The 23,987-nt window shown below is 43.5% G+C and overlaps 2 protein-coding genes across 5 annotated transcripts in view; one reads left to right on the top strand and one right to left on the bottom strand.

The window, feature by feature from the left end:
* The window catches only part of CACNA2D4 (calcium voltage-gated channel auxiliary subunit alpha2delta 4), a 414,350-nt gene that overhangs the window by 130,721 nt on the left and 259,642 nt on the right, over positions 1-23,987 (bottom strand). The window lies entirely within an intron of this gene.
* The window catches only part of LRTM2 (leucine rich repeats and transmembrane domains 2), a 107,078-nt gene that overhangs the window by 36,952 nt on the left and 46,139 nt on the right, over positions 1-23,987 (top strand). Inside the window, exon 1 of one of the 4 annotated variants that reach the window (XM_082255746.1) lies at positions 19,615-19,685. The exons of the other annotated variants lie outside the window; for them this stretch is intronic. The gene's annotated coding sequence lies outside the window, so the exon portion shown is untranslated. Of the gene's footprint in view, positions 1-19,614; positions 19,686-23,987 lie in introns of those variants that run through there. 4 annotated transcript variants of the gene reach the window in all.

Genomic DNA, 23,987 nt, shown 5'->3' with positions numbered 1-23,987 from the left:
ATTTGCAAATCCTGATGTACTGACGGCCTCTCATCTCATTTACTGAGGCCTGATAGCACAAGGACAGTACAAATACCCCCAAGAGACCCCTTTTTGGAAAGTAGACAAACCAAGATATTTAGTAGGAGTTTTAGGTTGTAATCTTTCGTCACAATGTTTTGGAAAATGAAGACATTTTTACATACTCTGTACACATAGTACATAGTACAATACAACATTATCATATAACTATGTGGGGTTTATCAGGGACACTGACTGGTGACAGTATGTAGAAATTTTTTTTTTTATATTTTCTTTCTTTAACTCTTGTTTAAAAAAAAAAATAATTTTCTTTCTTTTTTATTATTATTATTATTTTTAACACACTGTGACCAGAGCAGTACCGTGTCACCATAATAACACTGCACTACTCTGGGGAAGTGATCAGGATTTTGTTTTCTTAACACATTATGATTGCTTATACCAGGGAAATTTATTGATATAAGCAACAATTTTTACAGAATGAAAACTATTCAGTCAGTGTCTTTTGTTGTAATTAGCTGTGATTGGCCAAAGATAATCACATGGTACAGAGGGACTGTATTGGGCCGTTTGTACCATGTGATCACTGTGACCAATCACAGCTAGCAACACAATTGTATACAATGGATAGTGTTCCGTGAGAATTACCTACCCTGTGAGAATTACCTACCCCTCGTCACTTCCGGCCAGAAGCATCTGAGCAGCGCAGCAGTGCGCATGCTCAGAGCGCCGGATACCTAATGGCAGAACAGAGGAGCTTACTAGTGCGCATGCGCACTAGTATAAAACGATCACGGTGTACCGTGAAAAAAACCTACCGACGCGGCACTTACCTAAAACAGCTGTGCTGACATACGAGTCATCCCCGCACCTGTCCCGGTCACTTCCCTGCTCTCGGCAAGTAAATATAAAAGCGGCTTTCGGCTCAGTGATTTATGTTTTCATACAGCCGCCGCCGCTTTTATATTTACTATCCGAGAGCAGGGAAGTGACCGGGACAGGAGCGGAGATCACTCGTATTTCAGCACAGCTGTTTTAATGTACCCGCTGCATTACATACAGTGCCGAGTACCGGAAGTGACGAGGGGTAGGTTTTTCTCACGGGTAGGTAATTCTCACGGAACAGATAGCATTAAAAGAAACTATCCATTGTTTACAATTGTCATGTGATCTGCTATGATTTGTCACAGCAATCACATGGTACTGGCTGGCCCAGAGAGGTGCCCTGCCTTCATTTTGCTATAGGTCAAGCGAGAAGGAGTTAAAATTATATTAAATATAAAAACAAACAAAAAAAAAGATTACATTGCAGTATACCAGTTCTTAGATGTGATGGCATTAGTTTTCTATTTTTAGGCTTTTTTTACTTCATTTTCACCCTGCGATCCAGCCAGACATTTTTTTTCAACTTCCTTGAACTTCAACTTCCTTGCTCCTTTTATTTCTGGGAGTTTTACAAGAGTTTTACAGTACTAGTACAGCAGTGAAAAGCTAGAGTATGTAAATAGGATTATTTAACTAAAGTCCTTTTTCACAGGGCATGAAAAAAAAAAGGCAGATGCATGTGGTGACAAGCCGGGGGGGGGGCTTCAAGTATATCTGCCCATCTACAGCAGGGGTTGGCAACCCCCGACATGCGTGTCAGACATGGCACGTAATCACATTAATGATGGCATGTAAAAGAAGCCTGGGACACCCTACACATCAAGAAAAAGGGGTCCCATTAGTTCTTTCCCCGCCCACCTAAGTTTTCGCCCACCTCATTTGGCTTGCCACAGCTGGCTTCAAGGAAGTCCCGCAACCTCTTTCCCCGCCTCTGGCCCCACCCACCTCATTCAGCTTTCCTGAATTTAGCTGACATAGGCTAGTGTTAGGCTAGGCTAGTGCAGGACCTGGAGTATGCTGCGCCCCCCCCCCCCCCCTTTAATGGATGCTGCATGAGGCCCGCTGTTCTGCTCCTCCATCCCCAAACAGGGCACACAGCACAGCTCCTCCTCCCCACACAACACATAGCTGAAATCGAATTGTTTTAGACACAACCTCAATCTGCACTGTATACAGTGGGTACGGAAAGTATTCAGACCCCCTTAAATTTTCCACTCTTTGTTATTTTGCAGCCATTTGCTAAAATCATTTAAGTTCATTCTTCTTCCTCATGAATGTACACATAGCACCCCATACTGACAGAAAAACACAGAATTGTTGACATTGTTGCAGATTTATTAAAAAAGAAAAACTGAAATATCACATGGTCCTAAGTATTCAGACCCTTTGCTCAGTATTTAGTAAAATCCCCCTTTTGATCTAATACAGCCAGGAGTCTTTTTGGGAAAGATGCAACAAGTCTTTCACACCTGGATTTGGGGATCCTCTGCCATTCCTCCTTGCAGATCCTCTCCAGTTCTGTCAGGTTGGATGGTAAACGTTGGTGGACAGCCATTTTTAGGTCTCTCCAGAGATGCTCAATTGGGTTTAAGTCAGGGCTCTGGCTGGGCCATTCAAGAACAGTCACGGAGTTGTTGTGAAGCCACTCCTTCGTTATTTTAGCTGTGTGCTTAGGGTCATTGTCTTGTTGGAAGGTAAACCTTCGGCCCAGTCTGAGGTCCAGAGCACTCTGGAGAAGGTTTTTGTCCAGGATATCCCTGTACTTGGCCGCATTCATCTTTCCCTCGATTGCAACCAGTCGTCCTGTCCCTGCAGCTGAAAAACACCCCCACAGCATGATGCTGCCACCACCATGCTTCACTGTTGGGACTGTATTGGACAGGTGATGAGCAGTGCCTGGTTTTCTCCACACGTACCGCTTAGAATTAAGGCCAAAAAGGTCTATTTTGGTCTCATCAGACCAGAGAATCTTATTTCTCACCATCTTGGAGTCCTTCAGGAGTTTTTTAGCAAACTCCATACGGGCTTTCATGTGTCTTACACTGAGGAGAGGCTTCCGTCGGGCCACTCTGCCATAAAGCCCCGACTGGTGGAGGGCTGCAGTGATGGTTGACTTTCTACAACTTTCTCCGATCTCCTGACTGCATCTCTGGAGCTCAGCCACAGTGATCTTTGGGTTCTTCTTTACCTCTCTCACCAAGGCTCTTCTCCCCCGATAGCTCAGTTTGGCCGGACGGCCAGCTCTAGGAAGGGTTCTGGTCGTCCCAAACGTCTTCCATTTGAGGATTATGGAGGCCACTGTGCTCTTAGGAACCTTAAGTGCAGCAGAAATCTTTTTGTAACCTTGGCCAGATCTGTGCCTTGCCACAATTCTGTCTCTGAGCTCTTCAGGCAGTTCCTTTGACCTCATGATTCTCATTTGCTCTGACATGCATTGTGATCTGGAAGGTCTTATATAGACAGGTGTGTGGCTTTCCTAATCAAGTCCAATCAGTATAATCAAACACAGCTGGACTCAAATGAAGTGTGATATTTCAGTTTTTCTTTTTTAATAAATCTGCAACAATGTCAACAATTCTGTGTTTTTCTGTCAGTATGGGGTGCTATGTGTACATTCATGAGGAAGAAGAATGAACTTAAATGATTTTAGCAAATGGCTGCAATATAACAAAGAGTGAAAAATTTAAGGGGGTCTGAATACTTTCCGTACCCACTGTATAGCTGACTGCTATGTTGTTGCTCTGACCTGTGAAATCTCCACATCCGAACAGCAGCAAAGCTGGAGTAGCCAGCTACACACAGTGCAAAAACAGAATCTGATCTCAGCTGTGTGATAAAGAGGAGCTGTGCTGTATGCCCTGCCAGCACTGACCCCTGTCCTCTGCCCGCTGGCCCCGCAGACGCCATCCTCTGACCCATGTACACTTCCCCGCAGACCGTATCCTCCGACCCCTGTACACTGCCCCACAGACCCCATCCTCTGACCCATGTTCACTGCCCCACAGACCCCATCCTCTGACCCATGTCCACTGCCAAGCAAACCCCATCCTCTGACCCCTTTAAACTGCCTCGCAGACCCCATCCTCTTATCCCTGAACACTGCCCAGCAGACCCGATCCCCTGACCCCTATACACTGCCCAGCAGACTCCATCCTCTGACCCCTATACACTGCCCAGCAGACCCCATCCTCTTAACCCTATACACTGCTGCACAGACCCCATCCTCTGAACCCTATACAATGCCACACAGACCCCATTTTTCGACCCCTGTACACTGCCCCGCAGATCCCATCCTCTGACCCCTGTACACTGACCACCAGACCCCATCCTCTGAACCCTATACACTGCCCAGCAGACCCCATCCTCTGACCCCTGTACACTGCCGCACAGACCCCATTCTCTGACCCCTGTACACTGCCCCGCAGATTCCATCCTCTGACCCCTGTACACTGCCCTGCTGACCACGTCCTCTGCCCTGTTGACCCCATCCTTTGCCCCACTGACTCCAGTCCACTGTCCTGCTGACTCCAGTCCACTGCCCTGCTGACCCCTGTCCTCCACCCTGCTGAACACTGTCCTTTGCCCGGCTGATCCTTTTCCCCTACACTGCTGTACCATGTTAGCTACTGGGAACTACTAATATACAGGTGCAGGAAATGGGGTGATATGAGATGTGATGGTGCAAGAAATTGCCTAATCTGAGGTGTGAAAGTAAAAGCAATAGGGCGTATTTAAGATCAGAAGGTGCAGAAATTGGGATGACCTGCGGTGTGAAGATGAAGGAATTAAAGGCGATCTGAGGTGTAAAGGTGCAGGAATTGCAGGCATCTGAGGCGTGAAGTTGCAGGAATTGGGGTTGATCTATGATTTGAAGGTGCAGGAATTAGGGCTGATCCGAGGTGTGAAGGTGCAAAAATTGGGGTGATCTGAGGTGTGAAGGTGCAGGAATTGAGGAGATCTGAGGTGTGAAGGTGCAGGAATTGAGGAGATCTGAGGTGTGAAGGTGCAGGAATTGGGGTAATCTGAGGTGTGAAGGTGCAGGAATTGGGGGTAATCTATTTTGTGAAGGTGAAGAAATTGGGGTGATCTGTTTTGTGTAGGTGCAGGAATTGGGACGATCCGAGGTGTGAAGGTGCAGGAATTTGGGAGATCCGAGGTGTGAAGGTGCAGGAATTGGGGTGCTCTGAGGTGTGAAGGTGCAGGATTTGGGGTGATCTGAAGCGAAAAGGCGCAGAAATTGGGGTTTTCTTTTTTTCTGAAAGGCAGAAATCGGGGTGATCTGAGATGTAAAGGTGCAGGAATTGGGGAGATCTGAGGTGTGAAGGTGCAGGAATTGGGGTGATATGAGGTGTGAAGGTGGATGAATTGGGGTCATCTGAGGTGTGAAGGTGCAGGAATTAGGGTTATCTGAGGTGTAGAAATGGGGGCTTATCTGGGATGTGAAGGTGCAGGAATTGGGGTTCTCTGAGGTGTGAAGGTGCAGGAATTGGGGTGATCTGAGGCGTGAAGGTGCAGAAATTGGGGTGATCTGTTTTGTGAAGGTGCAGAAATTGGTGTCATCTGTTTTGTGAAGGTGCGAAGGTGTGAAGGTGCGAAATTGGGGTGATCTGTTTTTGTGAAGGTGCAGAATCTGAGGTGGTAAGGTACAGGAACTGGATTTGAAGGTGCAGGAATTAGGGGTGATCTGAGGTGTGAAGGTGCAGAAAATGGGGTGACGGTGCAAGAAATTGGCTAATCTGAGGTGTGAAGGTAAAAGCATTAGGGCGTATTTAAGATCTGAAGGTGCAGAAATTGGGATGACCTGCAGTGTGAAGATGAAGGAATTAAGGGCGATCTGAGGTGTGAAGGTGCAGGAATTGCAGGGATCTGAGGCGTGAAGTTGCAGGAATTGGGGTTGATCTATGATTTGAAGGTGCAGGAATTAGGGCTGATCCGAGGTGTGAAGGTGCAAAAATTGGGGTGATCTGTTTTGTGAAGGTGCAGGAATTGGGGTGATCTGAGGTGTATAGGTGCAAGAACTGGGGTGATCTGAGGTGTAAAGGTGCAGGAATTGCAAGGATTTGAGGCGTAAAGGTGCAGGAAATGGGGTTAATCCGTGATTTGAAGGTGCAGGAATTTGGAGCTGATCTGAGGTGTGAAGGTTCAGAAATTGGGGTCATCTGTTTTTTTAAGGTGCAGAAATTGGGGTGATATGTTTTGTGAAGGTGCAGGAATTAAGAAGATATGAGGTGTGAGGGTGCAGGAATTAGGAGATCTGAGGTGTGAAGGTGCAGGAATTGGGGTGCTCTTAGGTGTGAAGGTGCAGGAATCGGGGTGATCTGAGGCATGAAGGTGCAGAAATTGGGGTCTTCTGTTTTAAGAAGATGCAGAAATTGGGGTGATCTGAGGTGTGAAGGTGCAGGAATTGAGGAGATCTAAGGTGTGAAGGTGCAGGAATTGGGGTAATCTGAGGTGCGAAGGAGCAGAAATTGAGGGTAATCTGTTTTGTGAAGGTGCAGGAATTGGGACGATCTGAGGTGTGAAGGTGCAGGAATTGGGGTGTTCTGAGGTGTGAAAGTGCAGGAATTGGGGTGATCTGAAGCGAAAAGGTGCAGAAATTGGGGTCTTCTTTTTTCTGAAAGGCAGAAATTGGGGTGATCTGAGGTGTAAAGGTGCAGGAATTGGGGAGATCTGAGGTGTGAAGGTGCAGGAATTGGGGTGATATGAGGTGTGAAGGTGGATGAATTGGGGTCATCTGAGGTGTGAAGGTGCAGGAATTAGGGTTATCTGAGGTGTAGAAATTGGGGATGATCTGAGATGTGAAGGTGCAGGAATTGGGGTTCTCTGAGGTGTGAAGGTGCAGGAATTGGGGTGATCTGAGGCGCGAAGGTGCAGAAATTGGGGTGATCTGTTTTGTGAAGGTGCAGAAATTGGTGTGATCTGTTTTGTGAAGGTGCGAAGGTGTGACGGTGTGAAATTGGGGTGATCTGTTTTGTGAAGGTGCAGAATCTGAGGTGTGAAGGTGCAGGAACTGGATTTGATCCATGATTTGAAGGTGCAGGAATTAGGGGTGATCTGAGGTGTGAAGGTGTGGAAAATGGGGTGATCTGAGGGGTTAAGGCACAAAGCTCAATATTTATTTCTTACTATTATTCAAGTCATTTACAGCATTTACTATTTAAAGATTGCTTTTCGTGATTGAAAGTGTGAAGTTGACATTTTTGTACGTAGCTGGCACACTCAATTTCTTTAAAAACATTTTTCGGCACACTGTGCTCAAAAGGTTGCCTACCCCTGGTCTACAGATATGTCACATAATTGGAAAAGAAAAAATCATTACCAGAAATTGGTGTCGGCAAATATAATATTGGTGGCATAATATGTAAAGCACAGAGGAAAGATGTAGAAATAACATTAAAAGTCACTGGAATAAGCTGATATGTGGCAAATATTAATGATGCCCCACTCTGTAACTTTACCCCTAATCAATGACAGGTGCACATCATGATATCCTCCAAAGCCTAAAAGAAAAGTTTTGGTTGAAGTTGGGATTTGATTTTGTTATATTAATAGGGCTGAAAAATTCTACAACACTTTTAATATCCCCGGTCCGGCGGTCCCGAAAAGCTTACAGACTAATAAACAATACACACATTCCTCAATTCCATCGGCAGTAAGAGGTAACCATTGGAGGAAACTCATACAAAGGGAGACTGTACAAACGTCACACAGGCCCTGCTGTCAGGGAATTGTGCTGCCCCATGGGGATAGATTTTTGACATTTAATTTAGATAGTGAGTGTCGATAAATTAAATATCAGCCGGAAGATACTGAAAACAGAAAATGTTGGTCTGGATGACAGAGAATGAGAGGTTACTGTGGGGTCATCAGCACTCTGTATGTCACTCTTTTGTCAGTTATGGCTTTCAGGTAGACAATACCTGAAGAATGGAAAAGTGGCTTCTTAGCTGAACAATGTGCGATATTCCACAAACTGAGCAGACTATGCAGAAAAATAGAATAACACACACAACTAAGGCCAGCCATACATGAAGCTAATTTTTTTCCCGCAATCATGGGTTGGCTCCTCCTCCTAATACACAGACATCAGGATACACTGGTCACTCTGCATTTAAAGGGGCATGCTGGTCACTCTGCATTGAAGGGGGCACGGCACCCTGGTCACTCTGCATTGAAAGGGGGCACGGCACGCTGGTCACTCTGCTTTGAAGGGGGCGCGCTGGTCACTCTGCATTGAAGGGGACATGCTGGTCACTCTGCATTGAAGAGGACATGCTGGTCACTCTGCATTGAAGGGGGCACAATGGTCACTCTGCATTGAAGGGGGCACGATGGTCACTCTGCATTGAAGGGGACATGCTGGTCACTCTGCATTGAAAGGGGGCACGGCAGGCTGGTCACTCTGCATTGAAAGGGGGCACGCTGGTCACTCTGAATTGAAAGGGGGCACGCTGGTCACTCTGCATTGAAGGGGGCACGATGGTCTTTCTGCATTGAAGGGGGCACGATGGTCACTCTGCATTGAAGGGGGCACACTATACATTGATTACTGAAGGCCCTTTTCACACTTTTGTGACCTCAAAGTCACGCAATTTTTTACAGCGTTTTTTGAGCACCAGCCACCACTGCCTCCTAATACACAGACATCAGGACATACTGACCTCTCCTCCTCCTAATACACAGACATCAGGACACACTGACCTCTCCTCCTCCTAATACACAGACATCAGGACACACTGACCTCTCCTCCTAATACACAGACATCAGGACACACTGACCTCTCCTCTCCTCCTAATGCACAGACATCAGGACACACTGACCTCTCCTCTCCTCCTAATGCACAGACATCAGGACACACTGACCTCTCCTCTCCTCCTAATACACAGACATCAGGACACACTGACCTCTCCTCCTCCTAATACACAGACATCAGGACACACTGACCTCTCCTCTCCTCCTAATACACAGACATCAGGACACACTGACCTCTCCTCTCCTGTCCCTAATACACAGACATCAGGACACACTGACCTCTCCTCTCCTCCTAATACACAGACATCAGAACATACTGACCTCTCCTCTCCTCCTAATACACAGACATCAGAACACACTGACCTCTCCTCTCCTCCTAATACACAGACATCAGAACACACTGACCTCTCCTCCTCCTAATACACAGACATCAGGACACACTGACCTCTCCTCTCCTCCTAATACACAGACATCAGAACACACTGACCTCTCCTCTCCTTCTAATACACAGACATCAGAACACACTGACCTCGCCTCTCCTCCTAATACACAGACATCAGAACACACTGACCTCTCCTCCTCCTAATACACAGACATCAGGACACACTGACCTCTCCTCTCCTCCTAATACACAGACATCAGGTAGATTGGCCTTTACAATGTTTTGCAGTGGTGTAAGAGTTAATGGTGGCCCCCTTTCCCCTCGCAGATTAGGGGGACAGTGTGCAGTCTCCCCCCCTTCTGTGAAATGAGAAGGCCAGATTAAGGCTTGAGCCGTATTTTGCCAGGAGATTATGCCCCGGGCAGGAAATTAAACCTGCACTGTCAGAGGGTGGTCTCAGCGCTGAGCGCAGTCCCTTCACATGTCTCACAGACTGCAAGCAGACAAGACCGCTGAGCATCACAGACCTGCACAGCGCCCTCTCTGACCCTCCCCGCAGGGATCCCAACACAGGTAAAAACTTCCAGTTCTCCTAATTTATAACCCACATCTCTCCATTTCACCACAAAGATGTTGTTTGTATCTTTTTTTCCTAGCATTAAAATGGTACTTGGACTATTCCCATCCATCCTTGCCCCCCGAGTTCACCATTTCCAAAGATACACATACACACATTGGCAACTTATGGGGGAACATGAAAAAACTATCCGTATGCTTTATACAGTGATAGGAAGACAGAGAAAAATAGAGAAGGACACTAATACCCGGGGAGAAACAACAAACTCCATATAATTGTAGCTCTGGTGGGAAATAGAGGACCTCACAGCTCACAGTGCTGTCAGTGTTACATTTTAATTCAAGACTTAAGTGTCACAATAGACCTATTTCACATTGTGCACTGGACAACAACAAAATCCCAAAATTTGTCCACTTTGTGTTCATTTATTTTTTTTTTAACCAAAAATTTGGTTAGAGGAATTTATTTATTTGTTGTAGTGTTTAAACTATTTATAAATTACCCTTTTTATAGTCAAGTTCAGGCAACCCACTCAGGCTGCATTCACATCTGAGCGTAGCGTCTTTGTGCGTTCTTCCAGTGTTTTTGTGTGCGTTGTTATGCGCGATTCTGGCGTGTGCGCATTTCTTACAGCGTTTTTGAGCTTTGGCATTTTTTTTTTAGCCAATAGAGAAAACTATCATCTGTTGCATCATTTGTTGCTAGGTATTTCAAATTTTTTAGCTTTACTATTAGATTTTATTTCTTTTTTTTTATTAATATTATTCATTTAATATTATTTTTTTTTTTCATTAGGGTAAGGGGGTTAGAGTTAAGGTTAGGTTACAGTTAGGGTTAGGGTAATTATTATAATTTTTTTTCGTTTGGGTCAGGGTGTTACTACAAATACTACTACTACTACTAATAATAATAATAATAATAATAAATGAATGTAAAATAAATACACAAATACATAAAAAAAATCATACATGAATAATAAATAAATTAATACTAAGTAATTAACCCCTAACCTTAACCCTTAAAAAATAAAATAATAATAATAACTAAACACTCTAACACAAAATAAATAAATGCATTATTGTTATTATTATTATTGATAATAGTAATGTTTTTTTTCTTTCAGGTTTGGGTGTTTATTTATTATTATTTATTATTATCATTGAAAATACTTTCTTTTTTTTTTAAGGTTAGGGATTCATTAATATTTATTAATGTAGTATTACATATTATTCATTTATTTTATTTAAGATCATTTTTAGTTATTTGTGTTATTTTACATTTAATTTATTCATATATTATTACAATTTTATTTTTTAATTTTTTAATTTGAGCAGAAAATCGTGCGAAAGCACGTGACAAAACGCGCAAATGCGCACAAAAACACGCAAATGCCACATTTCCATTCATCTCTATGGGAATAAAAATGCGCCAAAAACACTCAAATCTGTCCAATTCAAGCTACAGAAAAAAAAAAAAGCTCCAGAACTTTTTTGAGCTTCAGGCGTTTGGCTCCAGGCGACTTGTAGTGGAGATGAAGCCATAGAGAATAATTGTTTTTTTTTTTCCTCCAGGGTTTTGGAGCTTCAAGCTGCAAAACACTGAGGTGTGAATAGGGCCTCAACCACATGCCTTCCTCTTTATTTTGGAGAAACAACTTTCTGACGTGCAATTTCTTCAAACTTTATTTCAGTTTCTCAGTAAAGATTTCTTGAAGCCCTTCAAACAACAACATTCATGTTCAAAAGGATGAATGATGCAAATATCCACATTCTAGATGACATCCACATTCTGGCTTTCTACATGTCACATACAAGGCACAGGTTGTGGATCTGGGAAAAGTGCCTCCAAGTAACTTTGTTCATATTTGCTGTACTTTGCATGCTGCTTCCACTAACACTGTCTAACAGAGCTAGAAATAACATTTTACAGTAATAATTGAGTACGGTCTATGGTACTTTTTTTTTATTTGCAACATAATATTTTCTAGGACAAGCTTTCAAGGTATGTCCCCCTTCATCAAGGTCCAAGTAGTAGTACTGCACGGACCTTGATGAAGGGGGCATATCCTAAAAGCTTGTCCTGAAAAATTGTACGTTAGTGCAAAAAAAAAAAAAAAAAATTACCATAGACAGTACTTAATTGTTTTTGTGGCAAGTGCACTAATACGGCTACAAGCAACTCAATCAAATGAAAAATGCTACAAAAAGCAAATGTTAATGTGTAGACCAATTAAAAAGGTATTTACCATTAAGACAAGAAATAAAAAATATTAATGTCCTCCTCTTAATTTTCCTAGTCTTAACCCCTTGACCTCCAGAAAATTTAACCCCACCCCCCACCCCCCCACCCCCTTCATGACCAGGCCATTTTTTGCGATATGGCACAATATGCTGTACTAATGATACTGGCTGGGAAGGGGTTAAACATCTAGGGCAATCAAAGATCAAACTATGGAAAAATATGCTGTACTAATGATACTGGCTGGGAAGGGGTTAAACATCTAGAGCAATCAAAGATCAAACTGTGTGCCTAGCCAGTGTTTTTGTGTACACAGTGTCCTGTTTAACTAGGGTAGAGATGGATTGTAGTCCCTGCTTTGCAGAATACATCCCTTCCCCCCGTCAGAAAAAATCGAGTGCCTGGCACCCGCAGATCGGCTTTTACGGTGAATTATCACAGCAGAATTGCCAAAAAATAATGGGATTTTTGACTTACCGTAAAATCCATTTCTCTGATGTTTATTGAAAGGCACAGCTCCTGATCGTCTTAATCATTGGGTTATACTACCCCCTACAGGAGTAGGACACTAGGCAGAAAAAAAGTCTGGCTATGCCTATGGGCAGTCCCAGGGGGTATACTCCCACTCTCTGCTATAGGTACTCAGTTGTGTAAGGGTCCATGTACACGGGACGCTGGAAATGGCCGTTTAGGAGCAGTTGGGCGTTTTTTTCAGAAGCCCCTGGACCCATCTAAATTTTATCTTATCTGTCCATGTACACAAGGTCGTTTACAGTCATTTGCAGGCAGTTGCATTCAGGGACTTTCTTTAGAACGCAATTATTTGCGTTCGAACGTATGTTTCCCGGCGTTTCAAACGCACAAATGCGTCCGAATGCATCCGAACGCGTCTGAACGCGATGACCCGCGTTTAGCGTTCGCGTTTTTCCATTTTAAAGGGGAATAATTTTTTTGACCTCTAGGAACAGTTCTAAACGCAAACGCCCTTAAACGCCGCTAAACACCCACTAAACGCGGGTACAAACGCGACCGAACGGACGTTTCAAACGTCCTAAAAATTCCAGCATTCAAAGGGACTTTTAACAACGTCCCGTGTACATGGAGCCTTACAAGCAGTGTCAGAAGAATTACAACTCCACAGAGGGGTGGGTGCTGTGTCCGTCAATGAACATCATAGAAATGGATTTTACGATAAGTCAAAAATCCCATTTTCTCTTTCGTTCATTGACAGACACAGATCCTGAACGTCTTAACCATTGGGACATCCCAAAGCAGTATTAAACATAAGGGATGGGAACAGCGAAAAATAAATTCCCAAGGCAAACTACTGTATAGCCAACCAGGTAAACAGGAGCTCAACCAAAACAACTGGAGCTCACCTGAAAAAAACAATACACCCTCAAAGAGGATCAGGTCCTCTAAACAGCAGCCCGCAAAACCTTGTGGCCAAAGGAAACATCCGCAGATGCCAACACATCCACTTTATAGAACTTTGTGAAAGTGTGCACCGGCAAGCAGGTGGCCGCCATGCTAACCTGCGTCACTGACGCCCGAAGACGGAAGGCCTAGGAGGCACTGAGCACCCGAGTAGAGTGCGCCCAAATAGGGAAAGGAGGAACCTGACCCTTGATGGAATAGGCCTGAATCACTGTCTGTCTGATCCACCTGGAAATGGTTGCAGAGGAAGCGGACAACCCTTTCCAAGGCCCATCCGTAAACACAAATAGTAAATCTGATTTCCTAAAAGACTCTGTAGCTGCCAGGTACACCCTAATCGCCCAGACCACATCCAAGGCATGCAAAGCAATTTCCTTCAGATGTTTTGGCCTGGGACATGGGGAAGACAACACAATGTCTGCATTCAAATGAAAATCAGAGACAACCTGAGGAAGGAATGACGGATAGGGGCGAAGAACCTCCTTATCACTGTGAACCACCAAGTGAGGTGAACGACAGGATAACGCCGCCAATTCCGACACCCTACGCGCAGAGGTGAAAGCCACCAAAAAGGCCACATTCTGGGACAGCGTAAGTAGGGGAATCTCCCGAAGATTCTCAAAAGGAGGCTTCTGAAGAACTGAGAGCACCACATTGAGGTCCCAAGGTGGCAACAGAGACCGCACTGGAGGGGTCAAGTGCCTAACTTCCTGAAGACAAGTACGCTAAGGCCGACACCTGACCCTTGATAGTACTCAAGGCCAGTTTCTGCTCAACCCCCCCACTGAAGAAAGGTCAAGATCCGAGCCACTGAAAAAAGAGCGAGGATGAACCCCAAGAGACTCAAACCACACAATGTACATCTTCCACGTATGATGGTAGATCTTCCTAGAAGTTTATTTCCTAGCTTTTAACAGCGTTGGAATCACTGACTCAGACAAACCTCTATCCATCAGCACCTAGCGTTTAACAGCCAAGCGGTCAAAGCCAGAAACTCTAAAGCAGGATGGAAGATTGGTCCTTGGGACAGAAGATCCTCCCTGAGAGGAAGCTTCCAAGGAACGTCGGCGACCAGCCGTACCAGATCCTTGTACCAAGCCCAGGGAGGCCAGTCCAGGGCCACTAAGATGACTGGAATCCCTTCTGCCTCGATCCTGCATAGAAGTCTTGGCAGAGGGAAGGCATAAATCAGACGATACTAACCCCACGGGGCCACCAGCGCATTTGTGGCATCTGCCAGAGGATCTCTTAACTGAGCCACAAACCTCTGCACCTTTCTGTTGAGCCGGGACACCAACAGAACCACCTTGGGAATGCCCCACTGGAGACACAACTGATGAAACACCTACGGATCGAGGGATCACTCAACTTGGTCCAACGCCTGCCGACTGAGGTAATCCGCCCGCCAGTTTTCCCCCTTAGGAATGTGTATGGCAGAGAGGGCTGGAATGAATTGTTCTGCCCACCTTAGAATACTGGCTACCTCCAGAGCCGCCAGGACACTTTTTGTGCCCCCCTGGTGATTGACAAAAGCCACAACCATGGCATTGTCTGATTGAATGAGCACTGGACATCTCTGAAGATGATCCATCTAATGTTCCAGGCACAGTCTGATCGCTAGGAATACCAAGACATTGATCGGTAGTCTGGACTCTTCCAGACCCAATGAGCAGAAATTTTGCCGAGGACACCTCCCGAGCCAGACAGGCTGGCATTCGTGGTGATCACTGTCCAATACAAGTGGAGGAAGGATTTGACCAGCCGAAACGCTGAAAAACGAAGCCACCATATCATGGACTCTTCCGTTTCCCGGCTCAGCCGGATCTGATTGTCTAGAGACTGCGGATTCTTGTCCAATTTGGCCAGAATTTCCCTTGAAGAGACCTCGTATGGAACTGTGCAAATGGAACCGCCTCGAAGTTAGACACCATCAGGCCCAGCACCCGCATGCAAGTCGGGAGGGATTACCATCTGCTGGACAGCAGGAGATGAATTACAGCCTGCAGTTTCTGGAATTTGTCCAGAGGAAGGAGCACTCGGCCTTTGCTAGGCTGGCCAGACTGGAGTGATCACTGGATTGAGATTATCCAGCCCATCGCCCAGTCCGGCAGTTGATTTTAGCTCTCACAGGAAAAAAACAGGAGAAAAAATCTAAAAAGAAAAAATTGCCAGGACCAGAGATCCCAGCAAGGAACTACATCCTTACTCCTGACTAGATCAGAAAAAAAGAGTACCTATAGCAGAGAGAGGGGGTATACCCCCTGGGACTGCCCACAGACAGAACCAGACTTTTTTTCTGCCTGGAGTCCTGTAGGGGGCAGTATAACCCAATAGTTAAGAAGATCGGGAGCTGTGTCTGTCAATGAACGAAAGAGAAAATAAAGATTTGATTTCAAATATATATTTCTATGACAATTTAAATCAATTTATTGATATTATTTATTTTTACTCTGTATTTCAAAAGCTGTTTTTTTATTTATCTATTTATTTATGTATTTTGTTAACATGTGACCAGCATCTGAGGACTAGAAGCTTCTCCTGCTTATGTTTCCCTGCAGACAAGCTGGGAGATGCTGGGTCATGTGACAGCTGTATAATTTTTAAAGCAGAACTCCAGCTTTTCCTTCAGACTTGTAGAGCTGTATAGGCTTCCTCTACAGTGCTCAAAGTGCCTACTCTGATCCCACCGCACACTGTGAGCTCCTCACAATGTGCATTAGAAGTTATAGCAAATCAGACAGAGCCCAACCCCCATTTCCTGGCTGGAGGACATATACGCATGGGTGTTCAACTTGTGGTCCTCCAGCTGTTACAGAACTACAAGTCCCATGAGGCATTATAAGGCTGTCAGTTACAAGCATGACTCCCAAAGGCTGAGGCATGATGGGAATTGTAGTTTCACAACAGCTGGAGGGCCACAGGTTGAGCACCCATGACATATAGCATCATCTAGCCTTTTCCTCCACAGCCTGGCTTGTCTCTTGCCTGACCTTTTTATTCATTGGATTTGAGTCCCTTCAATACGTGAGGGCTGACAGCTTGAGAGAAGTAATGAGGTAGGGTGAGAGTGATGTTTTCAGGAAGTTATGTACAGCACCCTGCCACCCCTCCCACCAGCCATGATCTGCCTGCATTGCATAGAGAAGTACAGAGACCCAATGATAACATCACTGGGCCTGAAATAAGGTATGGAATGAACATGGTATGGTTTCATTCAAACATTTCTTTAGCATGTTGATGAGGGAGGAAGCAGTGAAAGCAAAATATTAGCAGATTAAACTTTAATATCTTGTCATTAATTATTTTGTCATTATGTTACACACAAAAATGACCATGACATGTTTACAGTCCATGGTCCTGTCATCTGAAAATCATCTGCAGCAAAGCCAAGAAATTAGAACCACATACAAGATGCATAAATTAATTGGAATTTTGTTTTGCATTCCCTTCCACGGAGCTCTTCCGTGGTAACAAAACGGTTACGTTTTGCTGTATTTCACTTAACTTGATTACTGCATTAATGTTTATTTATTTTTTGGCAAAAAAAAAATATATATCTATCTATATATATAAAAATATAAGCAGATTAGTTCCCTCAGCAACCGAGCAAATAACTACTTTTTAAGCTCATAAAGTGCCGTATGAGTAAAATATTGCCACCAGCTGCGCCAAGTTACATGTTAGCAAAAGCCTGCCATGTTTTCTGTTCCTACCTACTGAGTGAGGGCAGCAATTATATACTTACAGCTGTACACATGTGGGTGTGCACATACTGGAAGATACTCGCCATGTTCTGCAGAAAGATGTATATACCATACATCGAGTTGTATTATAAAGTCTTCTATTCAACAAGCTGCTGGAAATTCATGTTTAAAAAATGCCAAGGGGAAATATCAGGACAAATGTAATATTATAATGTAAGTGATGACCAGGAAGGGTTAAAACTTCTATGGGGTTATTTTTTCACCATCCGTGTCCCCTTGAGATGATTTCCCTATACTTTTCGTCCTAGAGACAAAACAGGAAGTAAAAGGAAATCTCTACAAAAAAGGAGGAACCCCTCCCCCCTCCCTCCATAGAGAGCTGTCAAGCGAAGCAGTACCAAAATAAAATTGATGTCCTTTTTTTCCCACAAATAGAACTTTCTTTTGGTGGTATTTGATCACCTCTGCGGATTTTAGTTTTTGCGCTATAAATAAAAAGTTTTGAACAAAAAAAACAATATTTTTGCCTTTCTGCTATAAAACAATCCCAATAAAAAATTTTTTAAAAATCTAATTTTTTTATCAGTTTAGGCCAATTTGTATTCTGCTACATATTTTTGGTAAAAAAAAAATCTCAAAAGCGTATAATAATTGATTTGTGCAAAAGTTATAGCGTTTACAAACTATGGGATAGATTTTTGGACTTTTTATTTATTTATTTATTTGTTATTAGTAATGGCGGCGATCAGCGATTTTTATCGGGACTGCGACATTGCGGTGGACAAATCTGACACGGGGTGACACTTTTTGGGGACCAGTGACATTAATACAGTGATCAGTGCTAAATAATATGCACTGTTCCTGTATAAATGACACTGGCAGGGAAGGGGTTAACACTAGGGGTGATCAAGGGGTTAAATGTGTTCCCTACATGTGTGGGGGATGGATTCAACAGAGGCACAGAGAGATCGGTGATTCAGCATAGCTGAATCACATGATCTTTCCCTGCCTCACTGACAGGAGAGCCATCTTGCATTGTTTACATTCCAGACGGCTCTCCTGTCAGTGTAGCCAAAGATCACATGAGGCCAGCGACGATCACGCCTGCTCCTCCCGCGGTCTGCCTCCCGCTGTGCCCGCGTGTACATAATCACGTAGATCTACGTGATTATGCGCAGCCGAGCCGCCCTGCCGCAATAAATCTGCGTGGGGTGGTCAGCAATTGGTTAAAGCAGTGAAAACCTGTAAAATGAATTCTGTGCCTCCAAATAGCTAGGTAGAATAATGCATGGAGTACATCTAAAAGGCCCATTCAATAAAGCTTATACTGCCCAATCAGACTGTTGCTGTGGGTTATGGCACTGCCCCCCCCCCCTATTCATTTTGATGGCTCACATTTGTGCAAGTTTAAGAGATATATTCACCTTAGATTGTAAGCTCCTTGAGGGTAGGGACTGATGTAAATGTGCAATGTATATGTAAAGCGCTGCGTAAATTGACAGTGCTATATAAGAACCTGAAATAAATAAATAAATATTCACAGTACCTACAGGTTATTATAGGCTTACCTATAGGTACAAGTGGTGTAACCGAGTTTACAACCACTTTAAGCTACCAGCATGTCTTTGGAGTGTGGGAGGAAACGCATGCATCACATGGAGAACATGCAAACTCCATGCAGGTAGTGTCATGATTGGGGTTCAGATTGATGACCCTAGTCACTGTGCTGTCTCTCCGTCCATCCATCCATCCATCCCATAGATGCAAGAACATTTTATTTCACTTACTATGTAATTTGGCCAGTGGGTCTGAATTGTAAAACTCTATATCCAGGGGCGTAACTACAGGGGTTGCAGGGGTTGCGATTGCTACCGGGCCCCATGCTCCAGGGGGCCCAGTAGCAAACCAGTGGGTGAACTTCCAGGATTGCAAAAGTCACACTTGCGACCGGGCCCTGGCATTGCACCACTGTGGGGAGGCCCCAAGATTGCAGGAAGGGAGCCCACTGCAGAACTTGTGAAAGGATCCTGCTGCGGGACCGTAATAAAAGGCCATGCAACGAGAATAAAGAGCCCCAGGATTAGTGGGAAGAGCCCTGGGCTTGAAGGGAAGGGGGATCTGGGGGGGCCCTTCATGGTTTCTTGCATCGGGGCCCTGAAGGCTCTAGTTACGCCTCTGTCTATATCCATCTACTCTATACAGTATGTATCTGTACAGTAATCCCTAAACTTCCGTCCTGTTTTTCAGTGAGCACATACATAAATTAGCTATTTAGCTGGAGCTGGATGTGGATACAGTGACAGAGAGAAGCTTGCAGTACATTAGCCCCCCATTGCCCGCTGTGCCTCTGTAGGGGTTGTGTGTGCGTGAGTACATTGCTAATTGGTTTCATTGAGCTATGCCTGTAGGTTCCTGTGTTATGTAGGTCACCTCTGCCCTTGTGAGATGTACTGTGCTTGGGGGGGAGAGGGGGCAGTTAGACCCGCAGCATATGTAGCTGGGGCACTGGCGATCCGCAAGCCCCCCAAACCAACGCAGGTCCCTCAGTAACCTCAAATCAGCTGCTTCCTGTCTTGTGCAGCAGTAATGATAATGTGATGAAGGGAGGAGAGGGGACAGAAGTGACAATGCTGCAGCGGAGGATGAAAATTCAGGAAAATAATCCAAGAGGACTCAACGATCGGACAGGGTAAGCACCCAAGAGGGCAAGGAATCTGGGGCAAGGTCAAATATTTCCCTATTGATCCTATAATGAAATCTCTCCCTTTCCCTGTACAAATGTACTAACTTTCAACCAAACATTTATATATTGCAGCTTACCAGTCCTTAGAAGTGATGGATGCATTCGTTTTTTACTTTTCAGGCTTTCTTCTCCTTTATTATTATTATCTGTTGATCCATCCTGCCAGTTACACATCTCCTGACTTTGGCTGTCAACGATTACTCCCTGTGCTGTATCTATGGAGGAGCAATGTCCTCACCCTAGGGCAGGACTATAGAACACCTTCACCTTATTGTGGCCATAACATGGGGGGAGGAGCTTCCCAGCCCACAGGGTTAACTGTGAATAATGTAAATGATAAGAATGCAGTACAGGTAGAAAGCAAAGGAAAGTTATCAGCTCATAAGATTGCTGGCAGTATCAACAAGTATTCTATTACACCTATATAACAAAACATTGGAGTGGTATATTTACCAGCCACTAAGGAAGTATATAAGAGAAGTTCATTGTTAGAGTTTATATACACATTAAATGTTGCCAGCATTTTTCCTTTCAGCAAAGCGTGATCGCTGTACAGAACTACTGAGAAGGAAGCAGAGATTGCATATCTATAGAATGATCACAGCTGCTCCCACAGAAAAAGCTGAATAAAGCCCCAAATTACATTGTGAGTTCTCATGAGCAGGGCCCTCCAAACCCTCTTGTCCTAAATTGTATTGTAACTTTACTGTCCCCTTATATTGTAAAGTGATGTGCAAACTTCGAGAGCTATATAAACCTTGTATAAACATAATTAAAAAATATAAGAGATAACAGATGTTAAGTAACTCACATTTCATATACAAGTGCGTCTCAAAAAATTAGAATATCATCAAAAAGTTAATTTATTTCAGTAATTCAATTCAAAAAGTGAAATTCATATAACATATAGATAGATTCATTACACACCAAGTGATATATTTCAAGCATTTCTTTCTTTTAATTTTGATGATTATGGCTTACAGCTAGTGAAAACCCAAAATTTAGTATCTCAGAAAATTAGAATATTACATAAGACCAATAAAAAAAAGGATTTTTAATACAGAAATGTTGGCTTACTGAAAACTATGTCCATGTACAGTATAGTATGCACTCAATAATTGGTTGGGGCTCCTTTTGGATGAATTACTGCATCAATCCGGCGTGGCATAGAGGCGATCAGCCTGTGGCACAGCTGAGGTATTATGGAAGCCCAGGTTGCTTTGATAGCAGCCTTCAGCTCATCTGCATTGTTGGGTCTAATGTCTCTCATCTCCCTCTTGATAATACCCCACAGATTCTCTATGGGGTTTAGGTTAGGCTAGTTTGCTGGCCAATCAAGCACAGTGATACCATGATCATTAAACCAGGTATTGGTAGTTTTGGCAGTGTGGGCAGGTGTCATGTCTTGCTGGAAATAGAAATCAGCATCTCCATAAAGCTGGTCAGCAGAGAGGACCACGAAGTGCTCTAGAATTTCCTGGTAGAGGGCTGAGCTGACTTTGGACTTTGTAAAACACAGTGGACCAACACCAGCAGATGACATGGCATTCCAAATCATCATGGACTGTGGAAACTTTACATTGGACCTCATGCAACTTGGATTCTGTGCCTTTCCACTCTTCCTCCAGACTCTGGGACCTTGATTTCCAAATGAAATGCAAAATTTACTTTCATCTGAAAAGAGGACTTTGGACCACTGAGCAACAGCCCAGTCATTTTTGTCCTTAGCCCAGGTAAGATGCTGCTGATGTTGTCTCTGGAGTGGTGTGACACAAGAAATGGGACAGTTGTAGCCCATGTCCTGGATACGTCTATGTGTGGTGGCTCTTGAAGCACTGATACCAGTTGTAGTCCACTCCTTGTGAATTTCCCCTAAATTCTTGAGTGGCCTTTACTTCACAATCCTCTCATTGGCTGTGGTTTTCCCTGTTGCTTGTGCATTGTTTTCTACCTCAAGTTTTCATTCCACTCAACTTTCCAATATTATGCTTGGATACAGCACTCTGAACAGCCAGCTTCTAAAGCAATGACCTTTTGTGACTTTCCCTCCTTGTGGAGGGTGTCAATAACTGTCTTCTAGAGTAGACAACTGTCAAGCCAGCAGTCTTCTCCATGATTGTGTAACCTACTAAACCAGACTTAGAGACCATTTAAGGGCTCAGGAAACCTTTACAGGTGTTTTGAGTTAATTAGCTGATTCAAATGTGACACCGAATTTTCTGAGATACCTAATTTTGGGTTATCACTAGCTGTAAGCCATAATCACCAACATTAAAAGAAATAAATGCTTGAAATATATCACTCTGTGTGTAATTAATTCATATAATATATGCGTTTCACTTTTTGAATTGAATTCCCAAAATAAACTAACTTTTTGATGATATTCTAATTTTTGGAGATGCACCTGTATATCTACAAAATCTGTTGAAGGAGTAGAGATTACTTTTGAAGGGGATTCAGCTTTGGGTCGGTACCCCGGACCAACCATCAGTTTATATCTCCATGGGTGAGATTTCCCCACGCTTATTTTTTTCAGTAGGGAGTCCAGTGCGGAAAATTCATCACCAAAATACCTGAGAAATATGAGAATTCAGCGCTTGTGTAAGCTTGACTATTGTTTTTAGATGGGAGTATTCCTAAAAAGTGGTTTGTGTTTTTTTGCAGCACACCATTTTTTTCCTGATGTTGCCTGCTGCAGTTTACTGTAAATACTGGAAAATGCATCTTTTACTTCTGCACAGGCATATTCAGATATAAGGCTGCAAAAAGTTCAGTAACCCAAAGGGAGCAATCAGCTTTTATTTCATTCAAGGCTGGTACTGTGATTGGCCATAGTGGGTAAATGTGCCTTTTCATGTTGTGATCTGATTTATCTAATAGATACTTGCTTCCAAATCCTTGTAATCACCAGATCAGCTCTAATATGGTGGAGAAAGGCTTTGTTGTTAAGCAAAGCCAACCTAACCATAATGCTAACGTTACCACTAACCTGCTAACACTAATCCTAACACTAACCTTATAGCAAACACAAACTCTAATGCTAACATTAGCCCTCCTATAGCTAACATTAACCCTAATACTAGCAATAATTATAACCCTAAAACGAAAGCTAACACTAACACTAATGCTAACATTACCCCTACTATAGCTAACATTAGCCCTAATGCTAACACTAATTCTAACCCTAACACAAAAGCTAACACTAACGTTAATGCTAACATTACCCCTCCTTTAACTAACATTAGCCCTAATGCTAACACTAATTCTAACCCTAACACAAAAGCTAACACTAACGCTAATGCTAACATTACCCCTACTATAATTAACATTAGCCCTAATGCTAACACTTATCATAGATCTAACACTAATCATAGCACTAACACTAACACAAATGCTAACATTAACCCTGAAGCGGACACTAATCCTAAAGTTAACGCTATCTTTAATGCTAGCATTAACCCTTCTATAGTTAACATTAGCCCTAATGCTAACACTAATTATAGTCCTAACACTAATGCAAATGCTAACATTAACCCTGAAGCAGACACTAATCAAAACCCTAACACTAAAGCTACCACTATCTCTAATGTTAGCATTAACCCTCCTATAGTTAACATTAGCCCTAATGCTAACACTAATTATAGCCCTAACCCTAACACAAATACTAACATTATCCTTGAAGTGGACACTAATCCTAACCCCAGCACTAACTATAAAGGCTAGGTTCACATATGTGCCACCATGGGATCATGGCCGGGGTCCGGTGCGTCCCTGTTCCCCAGTTAAGGTGAGAATTTTCACCTGAATCGGAGACAAAGACACACAGGACCCTTTTGAAATCTGCTTGGATGAGGGGAAACCCGCATCTAATTTGCATATATGTGAACCCAGCCTCAAACTAACCCTAATGCAAACATTAGCCTTAAAGCTATTAAGCCTTAATCAATAAAGCCAAATGGACACCATGTCAGTACTGATATGGTGATCTCATGTGTTAGTTAATAAATAAAGGGTCAGGTTTAGCATCAGAGTTTGCATACAATGTTCCTCAGTATATAACTCCATGTCCCCAGCTCTAAGAGGTACAAAAAAGTCAGTGAAAGAAACCTCTGTATCCATCAGAAGCCATTTAAATCCCATTGCACCCTACGAAACTACTACAAGTCACCTTCATTTGGACTTCCCTATTGGCATCCATGCATTTTGGCAAAATCTCTTGATTTTGCCAAATTTCGGTGAAGCTAAAAT

The sequence above is a fragment of the Pelophylax lessonae genome, assembly GCF_965119305.1.
Source record: "Pelophylax lessonae genome assembly, chromosome: 4".
Lineage (NCBI taxonomy): Eukaryota > Metazoa > Chordata > Amphibia > Anura > Ranidae > Pelophylax > Pelophylax lessonae.
The sequence above is the reverse complement of the archived record's forward strand: the minus strand, read 5'-3'. Positions and strand labels throughout refer to the sequence as shown.